This window comes from Silene latifolia, chromosome 10 (genome assembly GCF_048544455.1).
Source record: "Silene latifolia isolate original U9 population chromosome 10, ASM4854445v1, whole genome shotgun sequence".
In the NCBI taxonomy this organism is placed as follows: domain Eukaryota; kingdom Viridiplantae; phylum Streptophyta; class Magnoliopsida; order Caryophyllales; family Caryophyllaceae; genus Silene; species Silene latifolia.
Window position 1 is genome coordinate 39890070 of NC_133535.1, and position 18493 is coordinate 39908562.

The 18493-nt window shown below is 37.7% G+C and overlaps 2 long non-coding RNA genes across 2 annotated transcripts; both read left to right on the forward strand.

Annotated features, from left to right (window-relative positions):
* The first annotated feature begins 366 nt into the window (after positions 1-366).
* On the forward strand, positions 367-3252 carry LOC141608947 (uncharacterized). Its single transcript, XR_012527082.1, has 3 exons — positions 367-446; positions 1579-1665; positions 3078-3252. It is a non-coding gene; the product is annotated as an uncharacterized LOC141608947 (long non-coding RNA).
* A 2904-nt stretch (positions 3253-6156) lies between these two features.
* Positions 6157-9238, forward strand: LOC141608948 (uncharacterized). Its single transcript, XR_012527083.1, has 4 exons — positions 6157-6265; positions 6365-6432; positions 7567-7653; positions 9064-9238. It is a non-coding gene; the product is annotated as an uncharacterized LOC141608948 (long non-coding RNA).
* Positions 9239-18493: the final 9255 nt, after the last annotated feature.

Here is an 18493-nt window from a genome sequence, read left to right on the forward strand (position 1 = left end):
ACTTAACGATGAAGAAACGTACGTATAATTAGAAGCTAGCAAGCTAGCTGGTGTCTCATTATTATTATTATTATTTTATTGTTGTTGTTGTAAACCCCCGTCCCTACCCCTTCTTTTCCCTTCCTTTTTGCGCGTTTCACCAGCAACAACAATCAACATCCACCAAAATCATCAACACCATTTCCGATCATTCAAACCCCAGATCCCGCCTCCATTCTCAACCAAATTCCGTAATTTTTGTACCATTCTCTTCCCCTTTTCCTTCCTCCTCCTTTTAAGGTAAGAAAGTCTCCTTTTTGTAGTGGTTTCGTCTTTCGCCGTCTTATAAAAGTGTCGTCTTTTAGCTTCTTTATTCCGTTTTCTTGCCCTTTTATGAAGGATTCGAAGACCCGGGGTGAGGCTCGTGCCTTGTGGACCATTTATTCGGAGAATAAGGAGCGTTTAAGGTAACGGTGATAGGATTATTCGTTACTAAGTCGATTTTGTATGCTAGTTTGTATATTGGATGCTTACTTGTGTTAAAGTTTCATTCTTTATGAAATTTCCATATTGTTGTAGCATGTGACGGTCTTATACTAGATTTACTTATTAATTTTGAGAAAAGTTAGTACCTTTGGATTCATGGTGAAGTGGGTAATTATGTTGGGTAATTTAATTGGGTGAATACTATCATTTTAATGCTTAAAATTTCGTCTTAAGACGGTCACAAATGAGCTTCTTTAATAGTGAAAATGGGGTATTTGATTTCTTTTTGGCACATTTCCTGGAAATTATAGGTGTTGAAATTGGGATCTGTTTTAAGGCCAAAAATCGGGACATCTTTGGGACTCACACAATGGGTTGTATGTATTTTAGGACTGAGTGTGGGTCATAAGGATTGGTGTTTGGAACGGGTGTGTGAGGGTCAAAGTCCGGGTTGTTTCGACTTTGTTCTTGGACCGAAATGGATCGGTATAACACGATTTTCCGGGTGGGAAATTCGATCGTTTTGAACTCGGCTTTGGAGCCGTTAAAGGGACCGAATCGGTCTCTGTTTTGATGGGTCTGATAAGTATTAACAATTATTTAAGTGTCGACGTCTCACGCTCCCAACTCTTCCAGGTTTGAGAATAGTGAACAAATTACTCCATGTCGCATTTAATATTAGAAATTACTGAATTACTACTATCGCTCGGAAAGATATCGCTTTGTATTATTGAATTTGGCTTAAACAGCTATCCCTTTGTATACGATTGATCTTTCCCCAGCTGTTTACATGTTTTCTTTTCAATGGGCTGAGTTGTGTTTGAAGTTATAAACCCGTCCTATGGACCGGTTGGTCACAAATGATTTTGGGTTATAATGGTGGTTTGCTTGGGATCGGCGGTGGTTGCCTGCCTAGGCAAAGGGCTTGGGTGAGTGCGACCTTAGCCATAGGTGGTCGTTGAGGCGGAAATAGGGCTGCCCAAACGGTCCTCGAGTCGTGGTTATGGATTTCTTTAGGCGCCTAGTTTAGTTCATTTGAAATAATTATATTTCCGACTCATATTTTATATAATGATAATTCGTTAATATCGTCCTTTCACATAATTATTTTAGGTGACTCATATGTGGTTGAAGATGAAGAGTAATTTTGGGTTTTAGAAGCTTTCTCAAGTTTATTGCTTGTCTCTTTGCTAGCTTAAGGTAACTATTCCGAGTTACTCGACGAATAAATGTCACATTAGTAGTTAATGTGTGCCTGTTGTTTGATAAGTGTTTAGGTGAATGAATAATGTTAGGATCGTTTACAAAATGAAATTGTAATTAATAGGCTCAAATGAATTTTATGGTGATAATTGTAATGTTTTGTTGATTGTCCGAAAAACCGAGCCTTAGTCCCTTTGATCGATGCGATGTCGATTAATTGAGTGATTGGTCGGCCGCAATTTGACCCGCACTGTCGCAGGTGGGGGGTTGCGGGTAAAAATTCGGTTGAATGATTTAGATAATCGGCCTTTTTCTTGTTTTAGGCCATTTATCAAGCTTTAGTTCACATGTATAGCTTATTGAATTTAATAGTGTCTTGTATTGTAGAAATGGCCCTAGATTCCCTGAAGCCTTTAATATGATTACTATTGTTAGAATTAGAAATTAGTATTGAGGATTCTGTTGGATTGTATGCTGTAAATAGACATTTAGATAGCCTTTCACATGATAGAATGTTAGAATTTAGGTTGGTAAGTAGGACTTTTTGCCCTCTTAAGGTTAAGTGGGTGTCTTACTTGACTTGTGTGGTGAGTCTTGGGTGGTGTGGGCTAAGGTATTCAAGCTGGGACTAGCTGGGACTAGGTCCTAGGTGAGTATTTTGGCCTTCATCATAGATAGGTCTTTATAGTCTCTGACGAGTATATGTTCACTGCTTGATAGCCTTTGTGTTCCTGACTAGTGGATGTTTATCCAAGTTGGGGCATGACCTCAGGTACTTATTTTGATAGTATGGGGTCAGCTTAAGTACTAGCCAACCCTTCGGTGGTGTCCTTAGGGTACTCACTTAACTTTGTTTTAAAAAAAGTTGTGAGTCTTGGGTGCGGTGGTGTGTATCCGCATGTCTAGATCTGCGCAGATTTTAGGCTAGGGTTGTGTTGTCTCTTGGCCATGTTTTCTTAATAGTAACCGCTGAGCCAAGATACCGGTTCGATTACCTTCCCTACCTCGTGGTATAGACTCGAGTTACAAAGTGACTATTGACGGTACTAAGAACTTATGCCTGTCTTTGATATATTGCCCTTTCTTGTTTGATGATTCTATGAATCATAGAAGGTGAGATGCAAGCCGGCTATGGTTGATAGAGTTTGGATTCCTGGATGTTATGTGATTCACATGATAGTGTAGTATGAGTCGGTCTAGTATTCACATGCTAGGACTATGTGTTGTTATATTGTTGTTCACATGATAAGCACGATTGTCTAGCATTTATATGCTAAGGCTATGTGTTATTCATATTCATATTCTTATGTTTACATGTTATATTAATTACGACATTTCGTGGCTGGGAGAACTCGGAGTTACTCCCCACTGACTGTGGCTTTCGTATTTGTATAAAATGCGATTGACAGGTAGGTGATGCATATATGGGGTACACGGACGAGCTAGCGAGTAAAGTAACCCTGGAACCTAGACTGGTTTTATTTCTTTGTGACCCTTAAACCCTTTTTATATCACATACATTTTAGGGACATATGTCTCCCTTTCTCATATTTGGTTTGTATAACTTTGTTCCGCGACTTTAGCGATGTTTCATTCATGAGATTTATTTTGGACCTTGCATGTTTGACACCTTCCCTTTTGGATATCTTTATAACAGGTTCAGGTTTTAAAAATTACAGGTTTTTACCCAATTGAACCTATTACAAACATATCCTGTCAGTTTTTCTGTAGAATTACGTGTTTTCTTTTCCGCAATAAATGAGGGTGTCACAGTTGGTATCAGAGCATATTTGCTCCCGACGCACGTTTGTGCACCCCACTATAAATAACTTGACCTTAAAATAATAAACTTGAGAGACGGGTAAGATGGGTAGATTTAGGATCTTATGTTGTAGTCTCTTTGTGTTTGCTCTTTGTTAGGTACTAACATGTTTGTTGATTGTCATTTAATAATTGTTGCGTTCTTAGATCAATGACCGTGAACTTATTTATAGTTAATGGAGTTATTGCCCTTATTAAAAAAATTTGAACTAAAGGTTTTGAAAATATTTTAATGTTTTTTCACTGGTTTTAACGTCAACTAGTGTTAAAGCTTGTTATTGGAGACGTCTGATAATTAGTTTTATCATTTGTTGGTGTAAAAATGTATTTTTATGTCTTTGAATTGGAATATTGATGTTCTTGAGTGATCGCCAAGAGTATCTCCGTTCCATTGAAAGGACACTTATATATTACGAAGATCAAGATTTAGTGCCTTTTGCTGAGGATTGAAGATTTGTTCAACCTTTGAAGAATGCTTCTACTTCCTTGAAGATATTTCTCGTTCTTTTTGTATCTCGCTTTATTCTTAATCTCTTGGTGTCTATCCTTCTTCTAAACTCTCTATTCTTCTTCCTAGGAAGTTACATTTGTATCCTCCCAACTTGTCCTTTCACCCTTGCTAATTCTCCCTTAACGCCTTTTAGATAGTTCTCTTTCTTTTGTGGGGTGTTAACGTTGGTTGGATAATTTGGCTTGTGGAGTTGTTTCTGGTTGACCTATAACCCCGGTTTTGAGAAGTTGTGATATTGGAAGGACTTAGGTTAAGTGTTGATACCTTAGGAGTAAACACGGAGTAAGGTTTATGATGTGATTTTGGAAAGAGATACCTTTAGGATGTTGATAGCCATACATAAATTGATGTTACCTTATGACATTGTTGTTTGAGATTTGAGTATCTGACTTTTCCTTGTTGTCAAATTTCCCTTTCTCCTTGATCATGAGCGTTACCGTTCATACCTCCTTTCCTCGCTTCATCTTGCTCCTCCTTTAAGTTGACACTCGTATCTTGTGAAACTCTATCTTTGACATCCTTGTAAATTTGACTTCAATCCTTATCCCTAGGAAGTTCATCATACCTCTTTTGATTAGTTAAGTTTGAATCCTCTTATCATACTTGTATCTATGATGTCTAACTTACTTTTCATTTCGCACAATTTCTAAATATTTCAAGCTACCATTTTTGGTTCGTTGTTAAAAATTTATGTTACTATTACAAAATTTTCCCTATTTGTAAAGATTTGGAAAATGAAAATTCGATTTAATTCTCTAATTGTTCTTTGAGTATAGACTTCTTTATCATGGTTTTGAGTTGCTAAACCTGAGATTTTTGTAAATTTTATCCAATCTCTATTCACTTTGATTTAATCATAATGCCTTTGTCAAAGTTTAATATTATATTTCAGGAATTTAACTCCCCTTTTAGTTTAAAGGTGAAACCTTTATTTCTACTTTGGCTTTTTGCAAAAGAAAATTTGAGTAGATTACCTTTCTCTTATTTTGATTTTAACGTTGATCGGATGTTAGAACTAGTTATTGGAAACGTTTGATAACTTGTTCTACGATTTTCTATAATAGTTTTTGTTTTAAATTTGTCTCTGACTTGGAAAGTTAGCGTTCTTGTGTGCACGACAAGAGCAATTCCGTTCCATGAACGTGACTTATACTTTTGAAAACTCTTCATTAATGTTTTCGAAAGTATTTTGATTTTCAATTTATACAAATGATTTGCTTTTTGACCTTATCTTTGATTTGGAATGTGATGTTCTTGAATACGTAATGAGAACACTTTCGTTCCCTTGATGAGAATCGTTCATTTTAAAATTTTATTTGAAACTATTGAAAGAATTTTGATTCTTACGATAAATAACCTTTAAAATGTTTTGGTTACCGATTCCAATTTCAGTTTTATTTTCATAACCTTCCATTTATACTTTCAAGTTTCGAGGACGAAACTTTTTAAAAGATGGGGTGATTGTAACACCCCGTATTTTATTAAGTTGAATAAAATTCTTTTAATTGCTATTTTGAATTTAATTACATCATTTAACGATTTATATATATATGCTTAGCTAATTAATTAATTTAATCATAATTCGATACGTTAATTTTAATAATCATTAATAAGTTTATTGAAAGTTAGTTCAAGTTTATTGAAGTTAGTTCGAGTTTGTTTATTTAATAATTTCCGTTTCTTTACGAGTCCTTATGAAAGTTGTTTTAAGTGAACCCGAGATGGATTTTGGGAACAAAACCGTCCAATTAGCTATTTTGAGCTTATTTCACTAAATTAGCAATTTTTATTAATATCCGTTAGTTTCGTAAAAATCGCTAATAATTCCGATTCAAGCTGATATCGTATTATTTCCGTTAACTAGCTGAGTTTATTTTATTTTCACTCATTAAATTTATTTATTATTAATTCCGTTTTATTACTGAAACTTTTACTAAAAACCGATTTTTATTAACTCGAGACGGTTTTAAAAACGAACGAAATTACTTAACGATGAAGAAACGTACGTATAATTAGAAGCTAGCAAGCTAGCTGGTGTCTCATTATTATTATTATTATTATTTTATTGTTGTTGTTGTACACCCCCGTCCCTACCCCTTCTTTTACCTTCCTTTTTGCGCGTTTCACCAGCAACAACAATCAGCATCCACCAAAATCATCAACACCATTTCCGATCATTCAAACCTTAGATCCCGCCTCCATTCTCAACCAAATTCCGTAATTTTTGTACCATTCTCTTCCCCTTTCCTTCCTCCTCCTTTTAAGGTAAGAAAGTCTCCTTTTTGTAGTGGTTTCGTCTTTCGCCGTCTTATAAAAGTGTCGTCTTTTAGCTTCTTTATTCCGTTTTCTTGCCCTTTTATGAAGGATTCGAAGACCCGGGGTGAGGCTCGTGCCTTGTGGACCATTTATTCGGAGAATAAGGAGCGTTTAAGGTAACGGTGATAGGATTATTCGTTACTAAGTCGATTTTGTATGCTAGTTTGTATATTGGATGCTTACTTGTGTTAAAGTTTCATTCTTTATGAAATTTCCATATTGTTGTAGCATGTGACGGTCTTATACTAGATTTACTTATTAATTTTGAGAAAAGTAAGTACCTTTGGATTCATGGTGAAGTGGGTAATTATGTTGGGTAATTTAATTGGGTGAATACTATCATTTTAATGCTTAAAATTTCGTCTTAAGACGGTCACAAATGAGCTTCTTTAATAGTGAAAATGGGGTATTTGATTTGCTTTTTGGCACATTTCCTGGAAATTATAGGTGTTGAAATTGGGATCGTTTTAAGGCCAAAAATCGGGACATCTTTGGGACTGTTACAATGGGTTGTATGTATTTTAGGACTGAGTGTGGGTCATAAGGATTGGTGTTTGGAACGGGTGTGTGAGGGTCAAAGTCTGGGCTGTTTCGACTTTGTTCTTGGACCGAAATGGACTGGTATAACACGATTTTCTGGGTGGGAAATTCGACAGTTTTGAACTCGGCTTTGGAGCCGTTAAAGGGACCGAATCGGTCTCTTTTGATGGGTCGATAAGTATTAACAATTATTTAAGTGTCGACGTCTCACGCTCCCAACTCTTCCAGGTTTGAGAATAGTGAACAAATTACTCCATGTCGCATTTAATATTAGAAATTACTGAATTACTACTATCGCTCGGAAAGATATCGCTTTGTATTATTGAATTTGGCTTAAACAAACTATCCCTTTGTATACGATTGATCTTTCCCATTTGTTTACATGTTTTCTTTTCAATGGGTGAGTTGTGTTTGAAGTTATAAACCCGTCCTATGGACTTTGGTTGGTCACAAATGATTTTGGGTTATAATGGTGGTTGTTTGGGATCAAGGCGGTGGCTGCCTGGCCTAGGCAAAGCGGGGCTTGGGTGAGTGCGACCTTAGCCATAGGTGGTCATGAGGCGGAAATAGGGCTGCCCAAACGGTCCTCGAGTCGTGGTTATGGATTTCTTTAGGCGCCTAGTTTAGTTCATTTGAAATAATTATATTTCCGACTCATATTTTATATAATGATAATTCGTTAATATCGTCCTTTCACATAATTATTTTAGGTGACTCATATGTGGTTGAAGATGAAGAGTAATTTTGGGTTTTAGAAGCTTTCTCAAGTTTATTGCTTGTCTCTTTGCTAGCTTAAGGTAACTATTCCGAGTTACTCGACGAATAAATGTCACATTAGTAGTTAATGTGTGCCTGTTGTTTGATAAGTGTTTAGGTGAATGAATAATGTTAGGATCGTTTACAAAATGAAATTGTAATTAATAGGCTCAAATGAATTTTATGGTGATAATTGTAATGTTTTGTTGATTGTGCCAAAACCGAGCCTTAGTCCCTTTGATCGATGCGATGTCGATTAATTGAGTGATTGGTCACCGCAATTTGACCCGTACTGTCCGCAGGTCAGGGTTGCGGGTAAAAATTCGGTTGAATGATTTAGATAATCGGCCTTTTTCTTGTTTTAGGCCATTTATCAAGCTTTAGTTCACATGTATAGCTTATTGAATTTAATAGTGTCTTGTATTGTAGAAATGGCCCTAGATTCCCTGAAGCCTTTAATATGATTACTATTGTTAGAATTAGAAATTAGTATTGAGGATTCTGTTGGATTGTATGCTGTAAATAAACATTTAGATAGCCTTTCACATGATAGAATGTTAGAATTTAGGTTGGTAAGTAGGACTTTTTGCCCTCTTAAGGTTAAGTGGGTGTCTTACTTGACTTGTGTGGTGAGTCTTGGGTGGTGTGGGCTAAGGTATTCAAGTTGGGACTAGCTGGGACTAGGTCCTAGGTGAGTATTTCGGCCTTCATCATAGATAGGTCTTTATAGTCTCTGACGAGTATATGTTCACTGCTTGATAGCCTTTGTGTTCCTGACTAGTGGATGTTTATCCAAGTTGGGGCATGACCTCAGGTACTTATTTTGATAGTATGGGGTCAGATTAAGTACTAGCCAACCCTTCGGTGGTGTCCTTAGGGTACTCACTTCACTTTGTTTTAAAAAAAGTTGTGAGTCTTGGGTGCGGTGGTGTGTATCCGCATGTCTAGATCTGCGCAGATTTTAGGCTAGGGTTGTGTTGTCTCTTGGCCATGTTTTCTTAATAGTAACCGCTGAGCCAAGATACCGGTTCGATTACCTTCCCTACCTCGTGGTATAGACTCGAGTTACAAAGTGACTATTGACGGTACTAAGAACTTATGCCTGTCTTTGATATATTGCCCTTTCTTGTTTGATGATTCTATGAATCATAGAAGGTGAGATGCAAGCCGGCTATGGTTGATAGAGTTTGGATTCCTGGATGTTATGTGATTCACATGATAGTGTAGTATGAGTCGGTCTAGTATTCACATGCTAGGACTATGTGTTGTTATATTGTTGTTCACATGATAAGCACGATTGTCTAGCATTTATATGCTAAGGCTATGTGTTATTCATATTCATATTCTTATGTTTACATGTTATATTAATTACGACATTTCGTGGCTGGGAGAACTCGGAGTTACTCCCCACTGACTGTGGCTTTCGTATTTGTATAAAATGCGATTGACAGGTAGGTGATGCATATATGGGGTACACGGACGAGCTAGCGAGTAAAGTAACCCTGGAACCTAGACTGGTTTTATTTCTTTGTGACCCTTAAACCCTTTTTATATCACATACATTTTAGGGACATATGTCTCCCTTTCTCATATTTGGTTTGTATAACTTTGTTCCGCGACTTTAGCGATGTTTCATTCATGAGATTTATTTTGGACCTTGCATGTTTGACACCTTCCCTTTTGGATATCTTTATAACAGGTTCAGGTTTTAAAAATTACAGGTTTTTACCCAATTGAACCTATTACAAACATATCCTGTCAGTTTTTCTGTAGAATTACGTGTTTTCTTTTCCGCAATAAATGAGGGTGTCACACTTTTGATATACTAATCTCGGGAAACCGAGATGGTAGCAGCTTCACATGCTAGGGTGGTCCTTGGTAAGGCGCCTTGGTATGTGGGGGTATTACACATACGAGTTAGAGGTAGTTTTAGAATGTAACGTTTAATATCAAAAGAGTACTTTTCATGAACCGTTCGTAGTTACTCGTATTAGTTAGAGACTTCAAGGTGAGATTGTGTAATTGTTAATAACTCAAATACTTTTGTCCACTATTTGTTTGTTTTGATAAATAACCGTATTCCAAACACATTAAAATAGTAGTTTGAAAATATAAAATTTAATTTTGAGTAATAGAACAAAATGTTTTCACATTTAATTATCCAGATAAGACGTTTTTCAATTTCAAAAAACCGAAATTTGAATTTTCAAAGTTGGCACCAAGGTAGAATTGAATTACAAGCACTGACGTCAAGTCCAAACTTGAATATTTGTCTTGAAACTATGTCAAAATTGAAAATTCTTTTTGGCTCCAAATCCAAGATTGAATATTTGTCTTGAAACTATATCAAAAATGAAAATTGTTTTGGCTCCAAGTCTAATTTTCAAATATTTCAAATATTTGATTTTGGCGCCAAGTTTGAAATTTAACTTTAATGTTTGGTTTTATTATCGATTTTCGCCCGTGGTTTTAAGAATAACAATTTGTTTAGATACTTTCGAAAAAAAAATATAAAAAAAAGTCTCATAGTATTAAAGTTATTTTTAAAGTAATTTACAAAAAGTCCGAAATAAAATATCATTAAAGTGGTCTAAAAAATGGATTAAGAGGTAGAAAAATGATGACAAAAAGGTTTTTTTTTTTGTTTTTTTTTTCTTGTCAATGATTTAATTTCTGTTTTTTTTATGGAGTTACCTTTCAGGTCAGACTTTCGGGTCAGCTTTTGGGTCAATTTCGGGTTATCATTCGGGTTGGTTCATTAGTCGGTCGGGTCAGTACATGAATCGGGTTGACTCGGGTCACGGGTCATATCGGGTTGGGTCGGGTTAAATTTCGGGTCAACCTTAATCGGGTTATGGGTCATTATCCGGTCGGGCCGGGTTGGTTTCGGGTCGCAATATTTTCGGGTCCTATCGGGTCGGGTCGGGTCAGACTTGCCACAACATCGCCATCTAAAATTACTAAACTAACCCTTCCACATAATACATAAATTATCTAAAATTCCTTACAAAAATGTCATTATATCTATATTAAATTAATTGTATACATTAAATATCTAATGAGTTAAAACAATTCTAAAAGTGACGTAATCTCTACAAATTACATAGAAGTTTATAATTAAAATTGACATTTTAATTCTAATTTTCCTAATTGAACGTGTAAACGAATCGATTATGATTCTTCATACTATTTTTTTTAAAATGATATCATAAGATGAAATATTGGTTGAAAACGTTATATATTTTTTACTTTAGACTTAATTTTTAAAAATCGTACTACTTAAAATTTTACACATTCATTTATTTATTTAAAAATATTAGTTACAAAGACCAAAAAAACATAATTAATACCACTTTTTATTTCCTCTCATAACTTTGGTTATCAATCTAGCCTATTTATTTAATCTTTATTTCTTATATTAAATGGACCTTTTTGTTTCCCTCTACATTATTATACTTTGTATTTATGCTACCATAATTAAACTCTTTTGTTTGATTTCTCATGAAATTCCACCAAAATTATATTTATAATCTAATTAATCGATTACAAAATTTACTTTTTGTAAATTTACAACTTTTATATAATATATAATTATAATAGCAAGTCGTTTTTTTTTAATATTTTATTTTATTTATTATAGATGAATGTAAAATTAATATTTACGTGGATAATTAATTTATATAAATTAATAAAATTAAAATTAGTAATTTTTATGTGATATTAGTTGAATAATATAAATGTAAAATGAATTTTTGTCGAGATTTAAGTGAAAATTAAAAATTAAGGTTGAATTTCACTTTTTGATAAAGTTAGGGGTTTGATTGCTACATTTAAAACTTAAGGGGGCTAATTGCACCATTGAACAAGTTAAGGTGGCAAATAGCCACTTTCGCTATAACATTGCATGAAATTAGAAATAACGATTATGCACCTTCTTTACAATTTTCTTTTGGCTTGAATACTTTTTTATTTTTGTCGGGTTTTCCTTTTTTTAATTGTGGTGTATGTTGAATGTCAAATTGTAGTATAAATCTCTAATAAATACATTCTATTTATATACCAACCCATGGAATATTAACTAGAATTTTTTTTTTAAGTTGTACTAGATTGTCTTGCACTCTTTCGTGCACTTTAATTCCCTATGTAATAAGTTTCTTCTATTTGTATTTTGTCAAACAGGTTATAAATGAAATGTCATAGTCGAAGTATTGAAGTATGCTCCAAGGATGTCAATTTGACCATTTAATAGTGTCATATGTGGAACAAATATTTTGCATGCTTATTGGTTGGAATGTTCATTCTCCAATTCATTGTTCCAACATTAAATGCTTTCAAGCCTTTGAATCATTCTTGTTTTCCATCAAATATTTCTTCGAATACTCACAAATTTTCTTCGAGAAATGTCTTTTTAATGAATTGTGCATATTTTATTTTCTCATGAATTAGGAAAGCAAATAATTCTTACGAAGTATAATAGTATTGTTTTGATCGTAATGTTGGATGAATGAGGAAACATCTATGTTTAAATCTTACAAGTATGTTCGAGTCATATATTGCTTAAATTTCTATTAATAGTGTCATTCTGAAAAATGGAGTTCGCTTCCTTATGTTCCTCTCCTAATCTTTCTCTCAAATCTTATCGTATATATATATATACTACGGAGTATATTATTAGAAAACAAAATCCGACATAATAAGACTATGTATCCTTATTTCCTTGGAATGCATTAGAATAGATGTTAAAGTTACTCACATAAAAGCTCACCACCAACACGAGATATATAAATGCCTCTAATTGACAAGAGATATATATAGAAATGAAACTAGGACGATGTTATCGTTCAACTGATACATATTCTCGTGTATCTTTCACTCAAAAATTGCTCACATAAAATCTATACAATACTATTAACACAAAAAAGTAGAGTTAAATTGCTTATAAGAAATCATGTAATGTAGATGGGAAGATTGTTTGAAGGAGTGAGTAGTGTATTCTCTCATATGGTTTATATAGGCTATATATATATAACATTATAACTCTTACATTTTTAACAAATTATATAAATCGGATTTTCTAATTGTGGCAACAAAATTTCTCGATTAGGTTAATTTGATTTTTTGATTATATGTATCCAAGAGCTTTAGCCCATATTATGTACAAGTGTAAAACGTACCTATGTATTAGGTTGCTCATTAAAAAAAACCGCAAACATCAACATAAATAACGGAATTACTTTTTCACATACGAACTTTACTCTTTCACATACATTTTTTCATTAACTTTCCACACAATACCCTTTTACCTAAATCTAACCAAATTACCTCTTATATCAATCTTTTACCCTAAAATCTAATCTAAATGCTCAAAGATTGGAACCATTGACCCTAAGTTTTTCTAATTAGTTAATTAAGATAAACTTTAATCATGGAGTTACACAAAACTACACCTAAGTTTATAATAAAATCAAAAACTAAGCACGAACACATCTTTGGTGCGATGAACAAGTGTTAATTAAATGGGAATTTGTTGAATTATAATGGGCTATGCCTAGGACTTATAAACGGCCATGAATGCGGAAAATGGAGTTTAAATCTTTACCAGAGGCAAATAATTAATGATATATAATGATGGTAATTTGTTGGATTTTGGAGTGTAATGTTGCAAATTCGAACAATGGTGTTGCTAATGAGTGCATTGAGCGATACAAAATGTGCTGAATTTTCATGGTTTTGTCCGAGGTCTTCCATGGCTGGGGCCGGGGCTGGGGTGGTCGGATCAGGGGGAGCGGGGCAGTACGGTCGGTTAGAGCAAGGTTCGCCGGAGAGACGACCGACGGACGTCGGTGGTGAAATGAGTTGAAGGGTGTATAAAATCACTTTTGGGATATTCTCTCGTGTACCCCTCAACTTTTTCATTTTCTATGATATACCCCTCTTTTCATGCAAAAAAACTTTGACCGTCAATAACTCTTGGCTACAAGTTCAGAATACGATAAACTTTTTTTCCAAATTGGTCGTCTTTAAAAGGTCTTCCGTTTGAAAAAAAAATTCACCGACGTCTCAACTCGTAGTCGGGAATTATGGTCGGTCAAAGTTTATTCGTTAAAAAATGTTTGACTAACCCTAACTACCGGCTACGAGTTCAAAAAACGGTGAATTTTTTTTTTCAAATTGAAGGCCTAGACGAGATAATTGGTTTGAAAAAAAAAAATTACCGTTTTTTGAACTCGTAACAGAGAATTATTGTCGGTCAAAGTTTTTTTGCGAAAAACGAGGGGTACACCATAGAAAACGAAAAAGTTCAGGGGTACACGAGAGAATATCCCATCACTTTTTGAGTTAGGAGTTGAAAAAAATAATAAGGGTAAAATCGTAAAAAGCGTATGTAAAAGAGTAATATGCGTATATTAAAAAGCACAACCCCATAAATAAACAGGTCTGCGAATTTACGGGTAGAATATACCTGTCACACCGCCGATTATTATGATCGATATCGATTTACCCCTTTGTTTTTTAAGAAGCTCCTCTTTAATGCCTGATATTTTATTGTTTTTAAGAAACTCCTCTTTAATGGCTGATATTTCATCCTCTATGGGGAACACTGATGGACCCCTTTGTTTTTTAAGAAGAACCTCTTTAATGCCTGATATTTCATCGTCTCTGCCGAACATCTCTTGCTTGTTGAACGGACAGGGTGTAGTAAGTTTCTCCAAACAATCGATTAAACAGCTTCTAGTATCCTCCCAAACTATGCGATTTTTATCATCTTGGATATCAACCATCTTCAGCTTCTTTAGTAACCGCTTGGTCTCCTCCCACAGACGTCCATGCGTCAACTCAAGCCGAGAATCACTAACCCGCTTAGCCACAATAGTGTCCAGGCATTTCTCCACCCTCTTCACGATCTCTGTTACATCCTCCGTTTCTTCAGTTAAGCTTGGAGGGCATTCAAACATTTTTAGTGCTCTTTTAATCACCATTGTGTGTATAGATTGGTAATTTGCAATCAATATTGATTGGTAGGTGTCAGGTTTTATATTATCCTCAATTGATTCCATGCTTAATTATCCTTATACTAACTTTTATGCCACTCAACTTCTTAAGCAATTTTATATCATCCAACAACCAAAGGATTGATTCTATGCTTTTTCACATAACTAACCTCATACTAACTTTTATTCCACTCAAACATCTAATGCCGCATTTAATTTTCGGGATTACTTTTTCACATATACTTTATATTAGAAATCGAGAGGGAGGAGTTCATAAAGGAAATCGTGTTATTGATAATAATTCGTGGTTTTCACAATTACAATCGTAGCATATTTATAGTACTCGTAAGATCTCCAAATATAGGAAACTATAATAATATAACTTATTTTATTCTGATTACGGTATATTACGATACGATATCGTAATCTCCTCTAACACTTTACTATTGTTCCGGGTGTAATTCCAGAGCAGATATTAGTTACCACTCGTAGCTTGTAGAATGATGTCCTTGCTTGAATCCTCCTTTCGGTCTCCTGAAACGATGAACAAACTGAGGGCTCGGCTTTGGACCGAGCGAACTCACTCCGACGCTCAAGTCAGTAAACTTAAGAGGTAAGTTGTTGTTACTTGGCTAAATGTGTATTGTAGAGAGATAAGGAAGATATTACCAGATGAATAGTGATTCTTAGGTTAAATTGTGGATCCTTTCCTCAATGAGGGTTGAGGAGTATTTATAGACTTTCACCTTTTGTCACGTAGTGGCCAAGTGGCTAGCAGGTGGAAAGACCGTTCTACCCTCGGCCGATAGACCTATGGCAGGCCGGCCGAGGGTCCTTGGATATGAGTACACGGATATGCGCCACGGCTGGCTGGTTGCCATGCCGAGACCCAGGTGACAGGCCGATGGGCTGCATCGGCTAGGCTGTCTAAGTCGTTGACTTGCTGTGGATATCTTTGACCTTGCTCAATATGTTGACTTGGTCAGCGGTGCAGAATATGCCCCATCAATTTGCCCCCAGCGTAGTCTATGCCGTGGTATGGGCTCCGATGTATGTTGAGCGTATATTCTGCGTAAGTATTTTGCAAAATTTATTCTGCATCGGCTTCTTCTACCTCGGCCTGGTTCTTATTAGGCCGTACCATATCCCCCCTCCACATGGATGTGTAAAGGGCATCCGATGTGGAAAAGAAAGTGACGCTGACCGAGACCAGGGTTGAGAGTGCCGGTTGTTTTTGATCGCCCCCGGCCGGTGCTACCTAGCTTGGTTGATCATGTGGCCGGCGGAGAGCAGATACTTAGGAATTTGTTGAGGAAGATGAATCGGCGAAGAGATGTGAATGGGCGTGTTGAAGACGCTTGGTCACTGTTGCATTGATTGACGTTCAACTGTTACAACGATTGACATTCCGTGGTTGCATGTCCGACACGTGTCTGTTTGCTGATTGGCTGACGCTTCATGGGCTGTGCCCTGATTTGTCCTTCTCCATGGGCTTTTCCCTATAAATAGGGCAGTTATTCCGTGAAATTGGCCACCAATTTCATTCTCTCCAAAATTTGCTTCTCTCTAAACTTTCAAGGGCTTCTTTCTCTTCAAATCTTCAGAATCGTTACGTCGGCTAGTGCTTTTCTTCAAGGTAAACAAACAATTTTTCTCAATCTTTATTTTGTTAATTGTTGCTACCATGTCTACTGCTGACGCCGGGACTAGTACTTCTGCGCCGGGGGGTTCCCCGTCGCGTCTCGATGAGGAGGGGATACTAGACGCCATCCCGATAAGGTCTGGGGGCCCTAGGTCTCCTCCTCCCGAAGTTAATCCACAAATTTTGGAGGGATGGGAGGATGAAGATGATGATGCTGATGATGATGGCGGTGAGAGGACTCCTTCTGATGGGGAGAGGCCGCATCTCCCGGATCACGGCGAGGCCTGTTCGACTAGTATTGACCGTGCCTGGTTCGATAAATTCGCCCGTTGTTCCGGTGACACTCTTTTCGAGGGTCATTTCTCCTTTGGTGAGGGGTACAAAATTGTTATCCCCGAGGAGGGTCAGGCGGTCTGTTGCCCTCCCCCGGGTCATATCGGCGTATATATCAGGCACCTGGAGTATGGGCTCCGGTTTCCTTTGAATGAATACGTCATGGCCATCATCAAAGCTATGAACGTCGCTGTGGCCCAACTGCACCCGTTGGCTATGAGGACGATAGTCGGCTTTGTGTGGCTCTGTCTCTTTAGGGGGGAGACCCCAACGGTTAACTTATTCCGCCGACTTCATCATCTTCGGCCGTCAATCTCCGGTAAAGTGGGGTGGTATAGCGTGCAGACGGAGCCAGGCTACGTCTCCGTGTCCAAACTTACTTCTTGCAAGGACTGGCAACGGCGATGGGTGTATGTCCAAGTGCCGGAGGACTACCCATTGCCTCGGTCTTTCCAGAGCCTTGTTTACTTGCGGTGTGAGAACCGGGAAGAATATGAGAAATGTATCTCCCGGGGTAAGGTTAAGATGGACGCTTCGATGGTCCCTCTTACTGCGGATGAGAAGCAGGCGATGCAGCTGTTTGATGCTGAGAAGGGATGGCTGCCCCCGACTCAGATTATTCTTCAGGATGAGCTGCTTTGCCGCGTCGGCCTCATACCGGCCCTCAACCAGGGTGAGTGGGGTCGGTGTGAGGCCCATCTTTGCCTGTTATGTTCCTGTTTTAGAGCTTTGTTTTACTTCTTTTATGTAACTTTTGTTTGATTTCTTGCAGACCGGTTTGGCCAGGATCTGTCTGAGAGGACCTTGAAGAGGTTAGGGCTTGATAAAGACGGGAAGGTCGTTCAACGGCATCTTACGGCTGACGCGCGTGATCGTAGACTGGCTCCCAACGAACTCATGGAGAAGCAGCTGAAGGCACTGGATCCGGCAGCGGCCCAAGCACGGGTTCTCGGAGGCGTGCCGAAGAGGACAAAGAAAGCAGCGTCCAGGTTGGCGACGGCATCTGTGCCAACTCCCTCTTCGACCCCGGCGGTTTAGAAGGAGCATGTGGAGGTCGTCGATATCTCTGGGGAGGTGATGACCGTTGCGAGGGGCCCTCCTCTTCCAAAGAAGAGAAAAGAGCCACCGTCCGCTTCCACCGTTGCCGAGGAGAAGAATGACTCAGCCGGCCCTCCATTCAAGAGGGTCCAGACTGGTACGGATCTAACTTGCGGTTCGGACTTAGCTGGTTCGTTGGACATTCCCGATGACAGACTTTCTGATGTGTCAATGCATGTTGACATGGATGCTCTGTGTAAATTTTTTGTAGATCCGCCGTCGGCAGTCGCCGTTCTCACTGAACGACAATTAGGGAAGCAGCCTGAGAAGGCTATTGAGAAGGCGGGTGATAGAAATGTCACCGTTGACTCCTCAGTTCAGAAGATTCCCCCCACCGAGCTTGTGGCAGAGGGTGCGAGAATATATAAGAGGCTGGCGAAGTGGACTCAACTAGCCGGCTCCCACATCATGGAGCAGGAAAAGGCCATGGCCCAGGCTGGGCCACTAATCGAAAAGCTTAAGCTTGATCTTTCTGCTGCAAAGGGGGAAGCCGGGAAGGCTAAGCTGGACCTCCTTGCTGCCAAGAAGCGTGTGGAGGAAGCCGAGAAGCGGCTAGTGCCGAGAGGGTCAAAGTTGAGGAAGCTGATGCTGCCGTTGCCAAGCTTATGGTGGAGCGGGACAGGTATAAAGGCGCTCATGACGCCGTGGTTGCCAAAAGGGAAGAGTGGAAGGATCTGTTCGATGCCCAGTCGGAGGCGCACAGGGACACAAGGGCTATCCTTGCTCAAAAGGAGAAAGATATTGAGATGCTTCAGAATGAGCTTATCCCTAAAATGTGCGCCCAATTCCGGGACCAGGCCGAGGAGGCGACCAGGG